This window comes from Nomia melanderi, chromosome 7 (genome assembly GCF_051020985.1).
Source record: "Nomia melanderi isolate GNS246 chromosome 7, iyNomMela1, whole genome shotgun sequence".
In the NCBI taxonomy this organism is placed as follows: Eukaryota; Metazoa; Arthropoda; class Insecta; order Hymenoptera; family Halictidae; genus Nomia; species Nomia melanderi.
In genome coordinates this window covers 13,516,458-13,534,364 of record NC_135005.1, presented here as the reverse complement: position 1 = coordinate 13,534,364, position 17,907 = coordinate 13,516,458, and the positions used below count along the sequence as shown (strand labels likewise).

Sequence of the window (17,907 nt, the reverse complement as noted above, 5' to 3'; positions counted from 1 at the left end):
CCCGTCGAATCGTCGTGGCGGCGCGATAGGCGCGCGGGGAATTAAATTCAACCTTGCTGCTCCCCGAGCCGCGCGTTCGCCGGCCGGCTGATATACGCGCGGACCGGTAATGACGGTAATAAAGTTTCTAAGTCAATGGTCACCGGGCAAAAGTGGCCCGGTCGAATTGACACGGGATCGGGATTAAATCAACCGGCCCGGGGAAATTACAACCTCTTACCTCTTCTGGCGGTAACAAGGATTTCTTCTCCCCTTCCCCGCGATCCCGCCGCTCCCCCGCGAGCCCCGCGCCGTCCCGTCGTCGGGCAGGTCAATTTAACGCCGTTTCCGAAGATTACCGTTCGTCGCGCTTACCTTCGACGCTTAGCGGGATCACCGGCGATCCGATTGCACCGTGTAATTTTCACCGAATCACCGCGCGCGCCGGCCCCGACTGTTATTACACCGACGCCCGATGACGCGACCCGTCGCCGAGATAGTTACCGCACGCCGACTGCCGCGAATGCTCCATTTGTTTGCGCCTATCGCTTATTCCGCGTCTAATGAGGCCGCTCGATTATGTCCGATCGAGATCCTCGATCGCTGATAACCAGCCGGACCGTTGGACTGGTCGGCCGGATTTTCCGCCGCAGAGACGCGGAACGTGGAATTAGAATAAATGTGGCGCGATTATATAAATTGATTACTTAACAGCGTTCGCATTCGATCCGCGTTAAACCGTGGGTATTTACGCGCCTGCCGGGGACGAATGAGGTCCGGTCGCGTGGAATCCTGGGCACGCGTGTGTTTCTTCGTTCAACGTGGACGCCGATTAATATCGTGAGCCTCGCTGTTCGCAGACATTGATGTTTAGAGGTCGAGTTTTACCGCGTCTCGTTTACGCAACGAAAGTCCGGGGAGCATCCTCCTCTTCGGCCGCGTATATGGCGTTAGGAAAGTTCTTCCGCATTAAAGTCCGTCATTAAGTGTCATTAAAACCTGGAAAACTATGGAGAAGTATTAATGTCCCGGTCCGTAATAGAGAACCATGCTGGATACGTTCTCCAATCGAGGAAAAGTTCGATTTACGAAAGGTCACGTCGCCTTTGCTGTCGAGCAGTCGTCGTGCCGTCCGATCCGTGATCCTCTTGACCCTTTTTTTCCGTGTGTAGACACTTTCTTTTGTTACGAGATGATTACTAATTCACCCGTACCCGCAGCTTCACGGGATACGCGTCGATCGAACCCTCGTATTTCTTCGATTTGAATTACACTCGGCGACTGTACACGGCTGGCAGGTGCATTCGCGTTTTCCTTATCCTTTTTCGTGCTGCCGGCCGCGGCAGCTTCGACCGAGAAGAAGAAGATTAAGCGATTTCGCGTCCGATCGGCGGCCATTACGATCGGCAAGGACGCGCCGCGCGAAACGAAGGCAAAGAGAGGACGGCGAAGTCGTCCCCGTCGCCGGATCGGCGAGCCTAATCGACAGGATCGACGGGAAAAATCGGCGAATAACGGCGCGGCGAATCTGGAGTTTTCGCTCACGTTATCGCTAAACGTGGATACGTTTCTTGAAAGTCGTGGAAGCGAATAAAAATGCATCCGCGTTGCAATCACCTTTCACACCGGTTCACCTTGTACGTCCAACGTAACGGAATATTATTAAACGATCATTCCTGGAATGCTTCGCGGCGAGCCGCCGCTAAACTTTACCCGATAAAGCCATGTTAATTCCAATGACGCGCGCGTACGCTGACACGCCTCGCGTCTGTTCCCGTTTCCTCACTTTTGCTTTCCGGCATCCCGCGGCTCGTCTATTCCCACCGAATCGTCTCGACGTCAAATTCGAGTTCCACCCAAATATTCCCGAACGCGTTCTCGTTCGATACAGTTCGATAGACTGATACTCTCCGCGCAGATTTTTAGCCCGAATCCACCGAGATTAATCAGGGTCCTCTCGAAACGGAGCTAAACCAGCGAACACCGACATCCCGAAGAACCGGCATCAACCACGAACACTCCGAGAAGAATCAATTTTCACGAGAATCCCCGAGAAACACAAATCATCCTTCATCCCTCCCGACTCCTCCTTCTGTTTCCAATCTATCGTACAAACTTCCGTCGGGCCTCCGCACTAAAAGCAAACGAACCGTGAAACATCTTCGTACGCTAAGAACGCTTTCAAATCCGCCGGGTAAAATAGTAAATTCGAATCAACGGAGATTGCACAGGCAGCTGATTTTAATCCGCCTATGGCCGGGCCGCAATCGCGTTAATCAAAAGGCTGGACCGGCGGATCACCCTCGGCGAGAGAGGAATCCCCGTTCGGTTATTGCCACTCGTAATGAAAACCGCGAGGCACCTGCGTTGCGTTCCGTTGCGTTGCGTTGCGTTGCGTTGGAAGATCCCGGTTCCGCGGCGGAAGATTTACTACGGTGACGCGGCAGGTTTTATTGCCGTCATTATCGATCAATGCATCGGCCTCCGTGTTCAGCCCTTCCATCGATGAACCTGCGGAGCGGGGGCGCGCCGCTCGTCGTGCCGCGGTCATTAAAATCTCATGGAAGTTCCCGCGACGGCGGCAGGCTTAGGGAATTCGCTAAATAGCGCCGGCCTTGTTCTCGCCGTTATCCGCCAGTGTAATCGACTGATAAGTGCCGCGCGTGGCCGCCGCTGCAACTCGCTTCGGGAATGGAAGACAACCGTGGCTCGGACTTGGAGACGCGCGCTCCAGATATTCAGCGGTTCGAAATTTCATCGGAGACCGTGTAACAGTTCGTTACCGTGCTCGGTTTCCATAGACGCGGAGCAATCGCGTTGCAACCGGCGCTATCCCGCCGCCGAAAACTTCGCGAGACTCGTATCGCAATGTACCTTCGTTCATGCGGACTACCTTGGTTCCTTCCGAGCGGCTTCGATGAATTAGAGCGTCTTGGTTTCAATTTCGAGGATCGATTTTACTTGGCGACTTCAATATTTCAATTGGATTTTCGTTGTCTCCTGGCGATAGATTGTTAAGCGAGGGAGGATTCGATCGTTTCTGGATAGAGATGGTTTCGGGAAGAAGCAGAAGCGTCGAGGCCGCGGAATACCCGAAAAGTACCGTGCAAGTCGATTAACATGGGTTTATTGGGTTTCATTAAGGACGAGATGATATATCCCCGTAAATTGTGAACGACTCTGGACTTTTATTCCGGTCGTTACCGCGGCGACTTAATATATTTCATGATTAGCCGGCCACCTTGCTCTTTACTACTATCGAAATCGATCTGATTATCAATCTGCGAACGTCGTTCCCGCTATCTGACCGATAAAAACGAATCCGTAACACTTCGCTAATAATTGCACAAGCACCGCGATGTTGTAACTCGTCGTTGTTCCTCCAGTCATCGCGGCGACGCGTCGATTATGACGTGCTCGCGTTGTCCGGCGGCGAAATGATCGTTGCCGAAGATCGTTCGACCATTTTGTTCGACAACGTCCATTATTCGCGCCGCTCGCCGTCCCCGGCCGTTGGATTTCATCTTTCCGTGTTCCGTTTCCGTTCCACGTGTTTCGCAGCACTTAAGTCGGCTCGACTACTCGACGGAACTTAAAGTTGGCAACTCGGTTACAGGGATTAGCTAGTAATACATAAATTAGTGGCTCCAGCAACTTCGTAATGGATCGTCGGAAGAGGGTGCAGCCTCCGCCGCGACCTCCGGCACGCGGAACCAGCGACAGCTGTTCCCTTCCGGCTCGATACCGCATTTATTCCGCGGCACGAGCGCCACTGCTAATCTCCCGTCCGCGATCGGAGTCGGTTTCCGCCCTGTCGTGTCGGCGGCAATGAAAAAGGTCCGTGGAACCGTAACGATCGCTTAAAATAAAGAACTCGTAGGAAACACTGATCCCCAAGAAATACAACGAGTTTCCTATTACTCCCCTTTTTCATAGAGTATCCAGGAATGTAACAATTTCTCCATTGTTCGTCCGTTTGCTAAGAATCTAGATTTCCAAATCACCGATTGCTAAGAGTTCGTTCGATTCGCATGTATATTTTACGTTAAAAGTTCAAGGAGGCTAACAATCTTCAATTGTTTCGAATTGTTCGATCATATTGTAACACCGTCCACTCGATATCGAACCGAACGTTACAGCTGCGTCTATTTAGAGAACAATCATTCCGCGTGTAACACGGCGGCCAGTAACGCCTCGAACTTATTATCTGTCATCGATGATGGACGTACCGATAGACTGAAACCGTTTATTACCGGGAGAACACCATCGACGATCGGCGAAGAATTTTCTTGGAGAACGTACGACCCGGTCGCCTCCGTGCGAGTTTCTCTCGACGATAGGTGCTTTCTCTTTGGTGAACGCCGAAAGGGTGGCCTGGTGACTGCGTTTCCACCATGAAATGGAACGTTCTTCGGTGAAACCGAGCATTAGGTCTGTAATGGCTCCGGGTTACTAATGGGGAACGCATCTCCCGGTGAAAATATGCTTCCATTATACCCGTTTATTTTATTCAACACCGACGAACAGTGGGATCGATCGGTTTATAGAATATTTCGAGTCTCGTTCCAGTATCTGAGACACCGCCGACACCTTCCGCGATAATGATAATTTCTTTTTTACGATTGTTTTCCTCGGGAAATAGATTTACGCTGGTTTTTCCTTTTAATAGATCCATAAAATTGGCAATCTGCATAAACGCTTGCAGTCCATTTACAAGCGGTTTGTCGTACCGAAGACAGGTTTTTCCATTAGGCCGAGATCGCATGAATAAACAGTGCTGCATTTCCATTCGAAAAAATCGCCGGACAAGGATTTACGATGGAAATGATCGCCAGATTGAGATCTCTCCGTGAAAATCTGAATGTCTGCGGCGGCCTCCCGTTAGAATGCCGCGAATAAACGAGCGCCGGTCGAAGATTTCAATCATTAATCGGTAATCACGGCCGTAAGAGCACGAAATTCTTCGGACAAAGGTCGGAATTCCTCGAGCGAGCCGTCCGCCTCGGCCGGCGGGGGAACACGGTAAACATATAGTTTCCGGCAATTGAGTTATTAATCGGTAATGATGGTAATAACATTACAGAATCGACGCTCGCCGGCTTTTGATGGTTATTGAATAGAGTCGGCCTTACCTTTGCGCCTAACTCCCGTGAAGCCGGAACGATACGTCCACGGTCGCGCGGGATGAACGCGCCAGATGGGCCGATTTGCTGCTATTAAACGTTTCGGTGTGACGCTTACATTCACGGGAGACACACGAATCCTTCGATTCGGTTGTGCGAGAAGATAAAAAACGAAATCTGTGTTTATCTAAAGTAATCTCCGGCGACACGACTCGATCTCGCTGAAAGCATCGAACGTCTATATTCTCAATTGGTTTTATCGGTACGCTGAATCTTGCATAAAATCCTGTTCAGCTATTCACCGCACGCGCATCGGCTTTCTAAATAAATCTCTTTTCGTTAACTATCATTGACATTTATCGCGTAACCGTTTGAAAAACGTGGACCACTCACCGAGTTACGCTGGAGGTTTTTCCGGCTATAAAGCTAATAGATACATCAGCGAGCAATTACTCATACGAAGTCGAAAGAAAATCCAGGAAGAACATGGACGTAACAAAACCGCCAACCCAAGTTGAAGTCCTATCAGTCGTCATTCCACGGACACGCGGAGTTACATAATCATCAATAGGCCGGTGGAAGCTGTAGCAATTACGCCCCGCCGATGAAGAAGTAAATCTGATAGCGGCGGTTCATTTATCACGAAGATATGTATCGTATGAATCGATGAAAAGAAGAAAACGTACCGGCCGTATCTGGCCGGATCTCTCTTCTCCGATCGTTCCCGCGCCCGCGAACGGGGGGAACACTGCTCGCCGGCTCTGAAACAGAAGAAACAAGAATTATTCGTTACGCGGTCCGAAAAACGGCGACTTCGCGAGTCATACGCGGCCGGCAAGAACGGACGGCCGCTGCCGGTGAAGTTCGTTTGCTCGGTCGCGAGCGGATAACACGGGATTTTCTCGAGACTAAGATGCACCGAAGAATGCAGTCGCTTCGAGGCCGGGCATCTTCTTGCATGTTCTCTTCGAGTCGTTCGCCGAAGATCATCGGCCGCCATCTTCGGCCCCGCGAAGATTGTTGATCTTCGGGGCGCAGCTACTACTCGTCGAATTCATTTCTGCCGAGGCGCGGCGTCCTTGTTCGGTAACCGAAGGAATGGGCTCCTCGGTTAAGAGGATCCTCGCGTGTCCTGGCCAGGCAACGGCCGCTCCTACATACCAGGCATTCCCCGGATACCAAGCGTTTTCTTCGCTTTAGCTCCGAGCGAAACCGCGTGGCTCTCTACACATCGCCGTCCCTCCTTCTCCCCGTCAAGCGGGGGCACGTCGATGACGAAAGTGGACGCGAGATACGCGACGTACGATCGTCTGCCAAATTGAACCGCCCGCGATCCTCGACTGCATGATCCTCCCGGAAAAATGTCCGATCGTTCCACCGGTAACCGGACGTTCTCGAAACATCCAATTTCCCAGGCTTCGTTAAGGAAATTTACAATTATACGAACCGTACGTTTTGATAATAGCGCGAGTCCACGCGGTTACACTTTAATCTCTCGAACGTTCGACTCCGATGCGCCGGTATTAAGGAAACGTTCCGTACCTTTCCCCCAAATAATCAATAGAATACCCGGTGAAATTGAATCCAAAGCGAAATTCGTCTTTATACGGAGAACCCGGCTCGCAGTTAGCAGCGCGGCAACAAAGCAACAGTAAGCAGCACTTAATTGGACAATCCTCGGGCTACCATCAGAGAGATCCCGCTTAATTCCGATCCCGCGGAGGTGAAGGCGTAGGAAACCATCTCGTCGAACAAGAATCGGCTATCGACATCGGACGCTTCCAATTAGAGGGAGCTGGCCCCGGATACCTGGCACGAGGATATTCGAATTCTCCCTTTGTAAGTGGAACGTGTTCTATCCGCGTAACACCGCTCGCGGAAGGAACGAACGAAGGAAAACGTGCGAACGGGCGGGTAGGAAGGAAGGAAGGAAGGAAGGAACTGCGGCGAATCGCGTCGCGCGAATCCAATATGGCCGATCGAATGACCGCCACGCGCACGGTGTCGGATGACCCGAGCGGGGCTGTCCGGCGAAAACGGGCAGGAATTCGAAGGAGATCGCGCCGGTGTACGTTGGAACGCGAGACCGGGGCTCGGTGAATCGCGGACGGCCGCGAAACGGCTCGCTGCTCGCGTCGTTCCCCTCGCGTGGGGGGAGATCGGTACACGCCTCGAGAAAATACCGATGGAATCGGACACGCGGCGGCCGAAGACGAAACGCCGCGGCCGGGTTTAAATGGCCCGCGATGTGTAACGTCATCCGCGGCCTGGCCTTGGGATTTCTGCACGCCGCGCCTCTTCTGCCCGGCGTGATCGAGAAACCGGAGGAATCTGGAATCGCGGCCGCTGCTCTTCGATGGGAACCTATAGGCCGGCGAGTTAGGGGCGACCGAGCGGCGGTGGGATCGGAGCGATCGCTTAGCGGACTTATTGCTTCTATTCGCCTCGGCGAGGCCGGGTCTTTCGACCTGTCTTATCCTGGATTCTTCGAGGATTGCTGTAACTTTGTAGCTACCGTAAGCTGATTCAGATTGGTCGATCGTATTAAAACTTGATTGTATCGCTCCTGGGGAAGTTGTTCGTGGATTTTGATAATTAGAGCTTCGGAAATAGAGAATTGAGTAGAGTTGCATAGATCGAAGTCAAGTTGAAGTACTGGATGAATCTTCTGAATGGCTAAGGTGTCTATGAATTTGTTATAATGTAACGTAGATAGTCGCAGTTCGCGAATGTGATCGGAGAATGTTAATATTCGACCTAGAAGGAACGCCTCTAACCGGATAACTTCGCAGTCGACTTACATAAGCGTGCGTCCCTCAGCAGAAAAGTTGACAAACGTTAGTGGCTGAGGTAGATGTAGAAAATGCGTTTCGCCGTGTCCTCTATTTTTTGTACCGTAATCGCGATATCGTATCTAGAGGGAAACGCACACCGATCGTTTAACTGTTCGTCAGCTCTTCTAAATCGAAACACTTGATCGCGGCGGCACGGACGGGTAAGTTACATTATTGTCCGGAATCGATGCGAGCCGTATTTTCCCAGTCGGCGCGGAACACAATACGGGATGAAATAGCGCGATAGCCAGGAGGTTCGGCCCGTTAATCGTGTCGAAAAGCTACAGCCAGCTCAGCGCTAAATCGCATCCCGAGAAGAGACATCTGTGCATTATTGGGGCCCGTTCCCACATTAACACTGCATTATCATCGATTCCAAGTGAATCTGTAATTACCGTCGCGTGCATTATCGGGCAATTATATAAACAGCAGGACGCGACGCCGATCGCCGGTGTTCCCAGGGCCGTCCGAATCCACGGTTCCTTTTATCCGGGGTAGATTATCGAGAGTAGATCAACGCCGACAATGAAATTCCGCAGTTGTTCCGACGCGGATCGTGAAACAATTTTCGAAGTTAAATCCTTCCCCGATCCTCTTTATTTCGACACAGTTCCCGATTCCATTCAACGAAACAACGGTTGATTGAACTTCGGTTAATTTCATTAGTCGAAAGGGACTCCAAGAGGCAGCTCGAACTCCCGGGGTATAACGGAATCTATTATCGTTCCTTTTATCCGAGATAGGTTCATTCGGGATAAAACGGAAATCCTCGCGTGGGTCACGAACAGGAACACCGGAGGGAAGAAACCATCAAAATGCAAAGGTATATTCGGCCCCGTGACGGCGCGTTCCGCGACGTGAGAAGAAAAGGAGCGTGTAAGCGAACCAGAAAAATAATATCGTCGGTGTAACGAGCTATGGGACTCCACCGCGACGGAACATCGCTGTTTCAGCAGAGTATTGCTGCGCGAGCAGCATCCGAACGGCCCCGTAACGACTCCTTTACAGTATAGAGATCACAAATACGATCTTTCAAAATGGTCACATCGAACCGCATTCCCCGGTTCCGCTCCGCGAAATATCTGCCATTGCCGACCAAAGACCCTACCAGCTCGCTCTGTCTACCTCCCGGTTTGCGATTCCCCCAATGCAACGCAATCTTTGCGCGTCCCCCGTATCCCGGCCACCGAAAATAGTCTTTTTCACGAATTCAATTAGCCCTATCGTCGTGGAGGGCGCGCGGCCGTTGGCCAACGGCTCGTTCCAGAGATTCCACGCGACGACTCTATTAATTTCGAAATGGCCCGGGCCGTGCCATAATTATCCGGGGACATTAGAGCCCAGAAATGTATAGAATCCGTAGAATGAACTCGCGGGTATATACCCGAAATTCTACCTCTCGCTCAGAATACCGGGCCGCCGTTGCAATCTTCTTTCATTCTCTGCGTGTAAGTACAAAATGTTTGTCTCTTATTGCAGTACGTTAAGCAGTACAATAATACTTCTACCAGATGGGCGTTAAGGTAGGATTTCATTGATAAACAGAAACATCTCCGAGGTCGCTTTTTGTAGAAAACAAATCGCTGATTTCATATGCATTAATGCAGTCGTCGCTACAAGTTTCCACTTTAATTCGCGAGGAGCTAATCTCATTAGTCTATAAAGTAACCAAAGAAATCGAAATGATCGGATCATCGGGATTCCGATGTCTACGACGACCAGATTATCCGGTTCAAATCGAATTCCAAATTCGTCGAATCCCGCGACGTTTCGGCCCAGGCCGATTCGTTTGAAACTCGATTAGAGCCCGATAAGAGAACCGGTGAGGCAGCGGATCACGCGAGAAGCGTATCGCTTCCGCGTTCCAGCAATTATAATATAGCATTGCACGGGCACGGTCCTCGGGATCAGCGGAAAAGCAGAAACCGACGGCGTGTATCGCGTTACGGCTGGCGACGCGGACCCGAGGCTCTCACGCCCGCGTCCGCGAAACGGTTTCGCGCTCGTGGCACGCGTCTTCGCGGTCCCCGCGCGGCCTCGATTCCTCGAAAACGTTGACCGACGGTTACGTCAACCGTCCCGAGGGGTGCCGGGGCCACGGCGGGAACCTAGGCGTCGTTTGCACCGCGCAATTAGTGCGGCCTGCGCTTTTTCTCGCCGCCGGTCCTCGCCGAGAGCGCGTGAGCACACCTGCACCTGCACGCCTGCTAATTGACACGAATAGCGCGGATTGTTCCCCGAGGACGACGTTCCTGCGAGGCTCGATCGCCGATTGCTGCCTTGTAAACATCGATCGTGCCCGAGAAATTTCGAAGAAACCGACTTTTATTCGTTCGCTCGTGTCGTAGATATTCCGTTTATAGAGAAGATAGGACGCGTTCGAATATAAACGTATCTTCTAAGTATCCTGTTCGAATAGCCTCCACGTCTCTTTTAAAGGTAACTCCTCTTATTAACCGTTCTTTCTCGAAAGGTGACTCTCCACTGATACATCAAAGTTATTAAGTTTTCATTCAGCTTTGTATAACGCAATATATAAAATACTCAATCACTACGATATATAAAATATATAATGGAATAAAATAAAATATAAAGTACCAATGTTTCTCAATGTATATATTTCCCCGTTAGTTCCAATGTTAACAAATCAATTTCTAATAAAAAACATCCGAGTTTATCTCGAAGTTTCCTACACGATGAACGCATAAATATCCAAGATCTCTACATAACACCCAGGTACAAGGTTTCCAGTGTGAAAATATTAGTACACCATCCGTGTTCCAAGTATCCCGAGAAGTACCCGCATCTAATATCCCGGCGAGGCCCGAGGCGTTCAGAAAAACGGGGACGAAGTCCAATTAGAAAGGGAATAGGGTTGAGTCTCGTCCAAAATCGAAGCGAAATAATTATCGGCGGACGGGGCCCGCATCTGTTCTACCGCGGTGCTCGCACGGAATGCCTCGCGGGCCTTTTGCGGCATTCCCGGACAGTTATTCGAGGCCAACGATCGAGCAGCCACGAAGCGGGTCCCTGGACGTCGCGTTTCCACCGAGAGGATCCCGCCGCGGTGCCCGCGCTCCCCGCCTCGTGCTCGGATTTCCACGGGTATCTTCGACGGATTTCCCCGCGACAGGGTAAAAGCGCTGTCTCGCCACTTCTAGCGTCGGCTAGCTCGGCCGGCCGGTCGGTCGGATGGTACTTGACGGCCGAGGTAAATGTCCCCTTCCGACGTGTTGCGGTTTCCACGGGATCTCGGCCCGATACTTTCGGCGAGCGGGTCTTTGCGAGAGCTGAATTTTCGACCGCGAAACCGCAGACCCGGTTATCATTGACAAGGACGCTGACACGCACCCGTCCACGGGAAACCGAGGCGACTTTTACGGTTTCGGTTTCCTTTATTTTCCTTTCGCTTCTCTTTTCCGTCGTCGAACGCGGGGAAAAGTGGACGGGTTTACGTAAGGAGAAAGGAACCGCGGGTTTCTCGCTCGTCGAGGGTGGACCGCGATGTAACGACGGTGCAAGAGTGGAAGACGGTTTGGGAGTGATCGCTTTTAATTTGTAGAGGACAAGAATCGCGGAGGGTATTAGAGGAAATTCGTATCGTTTAGTCTTCGATGGATAGTGAGACGATAGAGAAACCGGACTACCTAAAGATGAAAGATGAAAATGAATTAGATCCACGACGGTGTAGTCATCGAGTTGTGGACGGACGATGGTCTAGCAGAAGGAATCTAGGATGAGCGACGAGCCGGAACAACGAGGAAACGGTGGCGATATAACCTGAGCGACGACAGGGCGATTTTCGTCGGCGTCGCCGTCGAATTCATCAGCGTTCGCGGATCGTTTCAGCGACGATTCATCGGGGAAACCAGTTTCCCGCGGGCCGGGCAAACGGGGCATCCCCTCGCGACGTTGGAAATATGCTGGCATATTAAAGCGCGGAACCGTCGCGTATTTCTGCTACCAGCATCGGTAATAGTCGATAAGAGACCTATATATCGTTATAATGCACGGCGTATCGGGAGCCGGCTCTATAAAGTGCGTCGCGCAATGGGGAAAGCCAAAAGAAATCGGGACGGATAGATATTACCCGCGCGGATCCCGTATTCCGGCCGAAAGATTCCAATGGGTAGACGCGACTCGAGCACCGCCGCTGAAAGACGATTTTCAAACTCGACGCGGTATTAAACCTGCCTCGAAATCTTTGATCGAATCGCGGTTCTCGCTTCTCCCTCCCTCGACGACCGTCTGCCCACTTTGTCTCGACTTTCGAATCCTCGGAGTCGGCGATACGGTTTCCGACGCGATGTTCCCGAGTAAACTGCGGATTTTACGCGTAGAGGTTCAATATCCCTTCAGAAATTTGTTGGTTAATTTTGGATTTCGAAAGCAGCCGGTTACCGGCGGACACAAGTTTGCTAATCGATTCAATAAAATAACTCCGGGGAATCGATAAATATTTGCCATTAGTGTTTCCCTCGCTATCACTCCGATCGCCGCATAAATAAACCGGCTATCTCGGAAAAACGGTGTTTCATTTTGTGCAGATGGAAACGGATAATATTCACACTTAGCCGATTCGGTTTGCGCCGGTCTCCGGTCGTTAGGAGGCCGGGGGTTAATGGTTTCGAGAAACCTCGAGTCGCCGCGATTTCTAATAGCAGTGATCCATCCTCGCGGCGCGGCAATCACGTGCAAATGTATAATTTGCGCGGCGGTATGCGGCGGCCCCGGGGATAATAAAGGAAACAGGGATAGGGGTAAAAACGCGGCGGGATCGATAAAAATAGAAAGTGGCGTGGATTCCTTCGGCGATAATCCGAGATAACGAGCGTGCGCCCGCTAATCCGCGGAGCGGCGTGCGTGGGGGGCGGGACGACGGTGGGACTCTTTAATGAAGTACGAAACGACGAAGAAGCGGAGCGGGCGAGAGCCGCGGTAAATGGAAACGCGTCGGCCGTCGTCGGCGGGGGCCGCGTATCGACCGTGACGCGTGTAATATACCCCGGCCCGTATCATCGAACGGGACAAATCCAGAGGAAGCCAGCGGAATCTCTTTCGCGGCAAGATATTTGCCGGCGCGCGATACGGCAGGTAAGGTTTCAATAAAAGAAAAGAGGCGACTTAAAGGCTTCGCTGGCGAATTCCGTGCCGTTCCCGATCGCGATCGTCCCGCGGCTGCGAATCCTCGAATCAGACCACGTCCGATCCGCGATCAAGCCACGTTCCCACGCGTGCGACGCGTCTGAAGCACGTAAAAATCCCCTCGGCGCTTCGGGGGCCGCCGCGATCTCGTCGATACTTCTTTTCCGAGTGTTTTCACCTATTTCTTCTTTATAGTGTGCGAGCCGTGTCGTGGTTTAACGCTCGTCATCCATGGTTTAGTATATATCTACGTAAGCAAAATACTATCGCGCGATGGAACGTTGAAAGCTACACATTAGCGTTACACGTGTAGCAGAACTTGATGATCCAGCGTAAACAGAGGAATACATGGAGGCGAAAGGGGATAGAGATCGTCTTGCCAGAAAAGATGAAAGAATCACGGAAGCCATCCACGGATCGCGATGACAACCTCCGCGGTTAACAGCTGGCATTCCATCGTTGCTCCTCTAAGAGATCCAGCCAACAGTACTTTGTTATTCAAACTCCGATAACGGTCCGCGTCCTTAAACACTTGACCGTTACCGGGCGCTCGGATCCCGATAATCGCCCCCCGATCGTTTTAAATCATCGCCCCTATATGGACGATCGCGTGCAACTCGGCCGGTCCTTAAGAGAGCCCGGGGACTCTCGATAATCCTTGTGGGACCAGGCGGAAAGGTCTAATGGTCCTGCGAAGGCGTTGACAGCACTTGACCAGCCTCCGTGATTACGAAATCAGCTTCCCCCGGCCGGGCGGCCGCCGCGGCCGGACGGGGGCCGCGCAAAAAGGAGCAACGGCACGCGTGCACGCTTGTTCTAACTGTACAGCTGGGCGAGGGGGATAGGCCGGGCATCGGGAGGGGAGGGAGCGTCGGCCGCGGGGAAGGAAATATCGCGTAAAAAGCCGTAACCGGCGAGAGAACGGCCGCGTCAAATGGCAACATTTCATTCCGCCGCGTTTAATGTCGGGCTGGCCATTAGACGCGATCCGCGCGCCGGGTTTAACGCACTCGGGGCCAATCGTGGGATAGGAATAAACCAGGAGGAGTTGACAGGATCGTGTACGACCGAGGGACAGTCGTTCGTCCGCGTGTTCGGTTTCAATGGCAGGCTGATTTGTCTAAGTATGAGAAACCGCTGTTCGCGGCCGGGGCCGGCTCTCCCGCTTATCTGGATCTAGCCAGGCGACAGAAAACGCTCTCCCCGCGTGCCGGATGTGGTGGCTTGCCCGGCCCGATCGGACCAGACGCGGATCGCGATCCATCCGACTGTCGCCGTATACCGGTTTCCCGGACACCTTTGCCACGCACACGTTTCCAGGAGACGCCGCGTGGAAATGTTCCTTTTTCCGCGGGTACTCTGCACCCTATGTGGGCTGAAGGTCTTTGGACGTGCGCCGTGGACGAGTCCATGGGGTCGTCAGCTACCTCCGCCGGCATTCTTCGCGCGCGACGACGATCGAAATCGATCTTGTACCGGCGACACCTTGCCCCGTGATTCCTATCGCGACCGAGAACCTTGGGACCGTTTTACTGTTGAGAATTTAATGGGAACAGAGGGGAACTCCGTGTTACACCTATGATTATGTTATATTTACTGCTACTCGGTTATAGTGTGAACCGACGTTTAATGCGGAACGATTAGAGGAGGAAAATCGAAGGAGGCTATAGTAATTGGCAAACGTTTCGATTATACGCCGCAGATTTCACTCGAACGTGGCGCATTACACTCGCGGCTATAGAAATTGTACCACTTTAGAAATATCGATGACTCCGCTTCGCGGGCATTTCACGAACGATCGTCTATCCTATTTACGTCGCCCGGTACATTATACGTTTGATCTATACCGGGGAAAGTATAATTTATGACAATGAGTCGCTAAATAGTTCAGAATTCCAGTTTAAGTATCAATCCCCCGTTCCGAGCGTCGACGTCCCGTGAAAGTGATCGAACGTCCACAGCGAGGATACTCTCCGAGGAGTTAGCCCGACGCGACCGGCGTAAAGCTGACACGGAGGATCGCCGGTGCGTTGACGAACGTCGTGAAAGATCATCTCGGATTCCGCAGAAAAACGGGCAGATGTGTTTATAACGTCGTTCGTCGCGAGCGGTCGGGCGACCGAGAGCGCGGTTTCGTATCGCGAGCGGCCGAGTTCCATGGGTTTTGCCGTGTTATGGAGCTGCGATTTTCTTGCTCGCCCAATAAATTATCGCGAATGAGCGTGACGGGGACACCTGTCGCACCTGCTCGCCGAGGAACCTTCTATTAAGCACTTTTTCTCCCGGACGCTCGGTCTCCCGGAGTTTTTGGGAAATCCGCGCGACACTCGGACGCTTCATCGAGAAACTGGAGCGCCGCGTGAAAAAGGGGTTAGAAAACACCGTGGGTAACACGGTAATTTAATACGCGACACGAAGACGGACAATCGCGCATTTTCCTACCGGAATCACCGTTCAAAGAGCGATCGTTACTATCCGGGTGAACACGACGCCGGTTTATCGCTTTCTTTTATCGCGGGAAACAGAGGAAAGACTTCGACGAGTCGTAACCGCGGGAAACACTATGTACGAGAGAGGTCGTTTCGCTCCCCCTGCCCCGTCCGTACCGCCCGAAAATCAGCAACGAAGGTCAGAGGCATAAGAGCGACCGTTGATGGAAATATCTGGCGAGACGCTTCGCTCAAGATGTTAAAACCCATAAAGCGTTAAGATGATCCCGGTGGTAACGCTGAAAGCCGGAGTTATAAGAGCGCCCCGGCGTCGCGGCTTCAACGACTCGGAGGCCCGGAATCCCAGAAAAAGCCCGCTTCCAGGTCACCAGGGGAGAGAAAGACAGAGGGAAAGAATGAGACAAGAACAGAGCGAGAGTGAGAGAGTTACACAAGGGGAGAGAGAAGCGAATGCTATCTGGCGAACTGATTTATACGACGCTAGATTGTACGTTGTACACCTTGTCTTATCTGTCTGAGATGTATGCACCGCTATCTGGCTACATTTACGTCACTAATTACACGCGGCCGCGCGTGCACTTTACATTTTAAAGGTTACATCCGTCGAGCTTTAGGAGTCGCAAAATCGAAGCGCAATTAGGCATAATGGATGACGGCCGGCACTCGGGGAAGAACATCGCGTTTCCTAGACGGTTTTCTTGCCGGTGCCCTCTCCGGCGCTTGTCCGCGGCTCATCAAACGGGGCGTCCGCGGTTTTATGAAACGCGAGAGATAAGGGGGGCTGGCATTAAAAGCGATCACGCTAAGTGCCCGGTAACATTTATCAAGATACGAAACGCGACCGCTTAATCATCTATGGGCGCGTGCTCGTTCCAGAAGCGTGCACGAACGGAGCGCGCGGTTTTTCAGGCGGGCAACAATAAGGAGGCCGAATACCTCGCCGGTATTTTTCGTTGGCGTGCGGTAACCTTTTCGAATTGAAAACCTCGCGACGCGTGGAACACGGTCTCAACGTTGGGTTCATTCATTTAGAAGGGAATCAGAAATTTCAGGGTGGACGATTGGAATATGCATTTCTGTGGTTGCGTCAGAGTCGACGAGAATAGTTGACAGATAATGTTTATGAAACTCGGTACGCGTGAATTCGACGCGTGAACTTAGTGGTAAATACTGATTCGATAGAGATGATTTTTGATTTCCCATAGCTCGATCGATAATGAAAGAAACAACGAAGGAAAAGGGGACAAAGACAATGCGTTGTCGATAGAAATAAGTCTCTCCGTTTGGTTAGTTGATATCGAGTAGAAATAGTTAATAACGAGCAATTAGATAACGGAGGAACGAAAGAATCGATACGAAATGATTAATAAATGTTTCTATCTATCTCTGTCGCGAAAGAACGAACGGCACATGAAACACTCGCGATCCTCGTGGCAGCGAACGTGTTAAACGTTCGGCCGCTCGGGACAAAGGAGATAATTGTCGGCGCGCCGCGATTTTTCGTAACCGGCAACAGTCCAAGGGTGGCGAGCGGAGGTCAGCCTCGATCGCCGGCTAATTAACTCTCTATCCGGGTAATTGCGCGACACAGGAATGCCATAAAGTGACACGGTCAATAACTGAAAGTCTATATCAAACGGTCGTTACGATTCGCGGTACGGTGAGTAAAGGATCCCATAAATGTATCTGTGCGGTAGCGCGGAACAAATGGGAAAATATTTCAACGCAATAACGGAGAACAACGAGCATACGAGTCGCGGCCGTGTAAGAGTTATTGGTTTTCGGAAGGGAGCGATACCATCATGAACGCCGCCCGTAGACTCCCATCCAGCCATTTTCCGATTCAAATCGATTCGGCCCAGTAAACGTTACGGCGATCGTCGTGGATGGAATTATATTTATTCCCCGCGCACCGGCGTGCCCGTTCCCCGTCCGTGTTACAATCATTTGCGCATGACTGCGAGCCCGGTTTACAAATCGTTCGCTTGTACGTTCCGTTGAAACTAATAAGGCCAATTAGTTCGAGCCCCTCTTAGGCCACTCGTGAGCTTTTCGAGAGCCACCGAGGATCCTAATGCCTTCTTCAATTAATCAGTCGACCGGAGAATTCCGAAATTCCACGTACAATTTGCTTCGTGGAACCAATAATTACGAATCATTTGATATCAGGGTTCTTAGGTTATTACCTGGTCAAACTTACGAAACACTCTCATTCGATAACGTTCATCTCACGCATTGTAATTGTTCTCAAGCAATTTGAACGGCGACCACTGTGACGGTCAATTCAATGTCTATTCCATACGATTCCCAAAATCTTTTATTCATAACCGGCGGTATCGAATGGAAAAATTCCTGGTCGATTCGCCTCGCGATCCT

At 51.6% G+C, this 17,907-nt stretch overlaps 1 protein-coding gene and 1 long non-coding RNA gene across 3 annotated transcripts in view; one reads left to right on the top strand and one right to left on the bottom strand.

The window, feature by feature from the left end:
* The window catches only part of Pdk1 (Phosphoinositide-dependent kinase 1), a 678,796-nt gene that overhangs the window by 602,939 nt on the left and 57,950 nt on the right, over positions 1-17,907 (top strand). The window lies entirely within an intron of this gene.
* LOC143174743 (uncharacterized) overlaps positions 4,551-17,907 on the bottom strand; it is a 58,002-nt gene continuing 44,645 nt past the window's right edge. The window contains exon 3 of the long non-coding RNA XR_012999039.1: positions 4,551-5,863. This is a non-coding gene — a long non-coding RNA (uncharacterized LOC143174743). The remainder of the gene's footprint in view (positions 5,864-17,907) is intronic.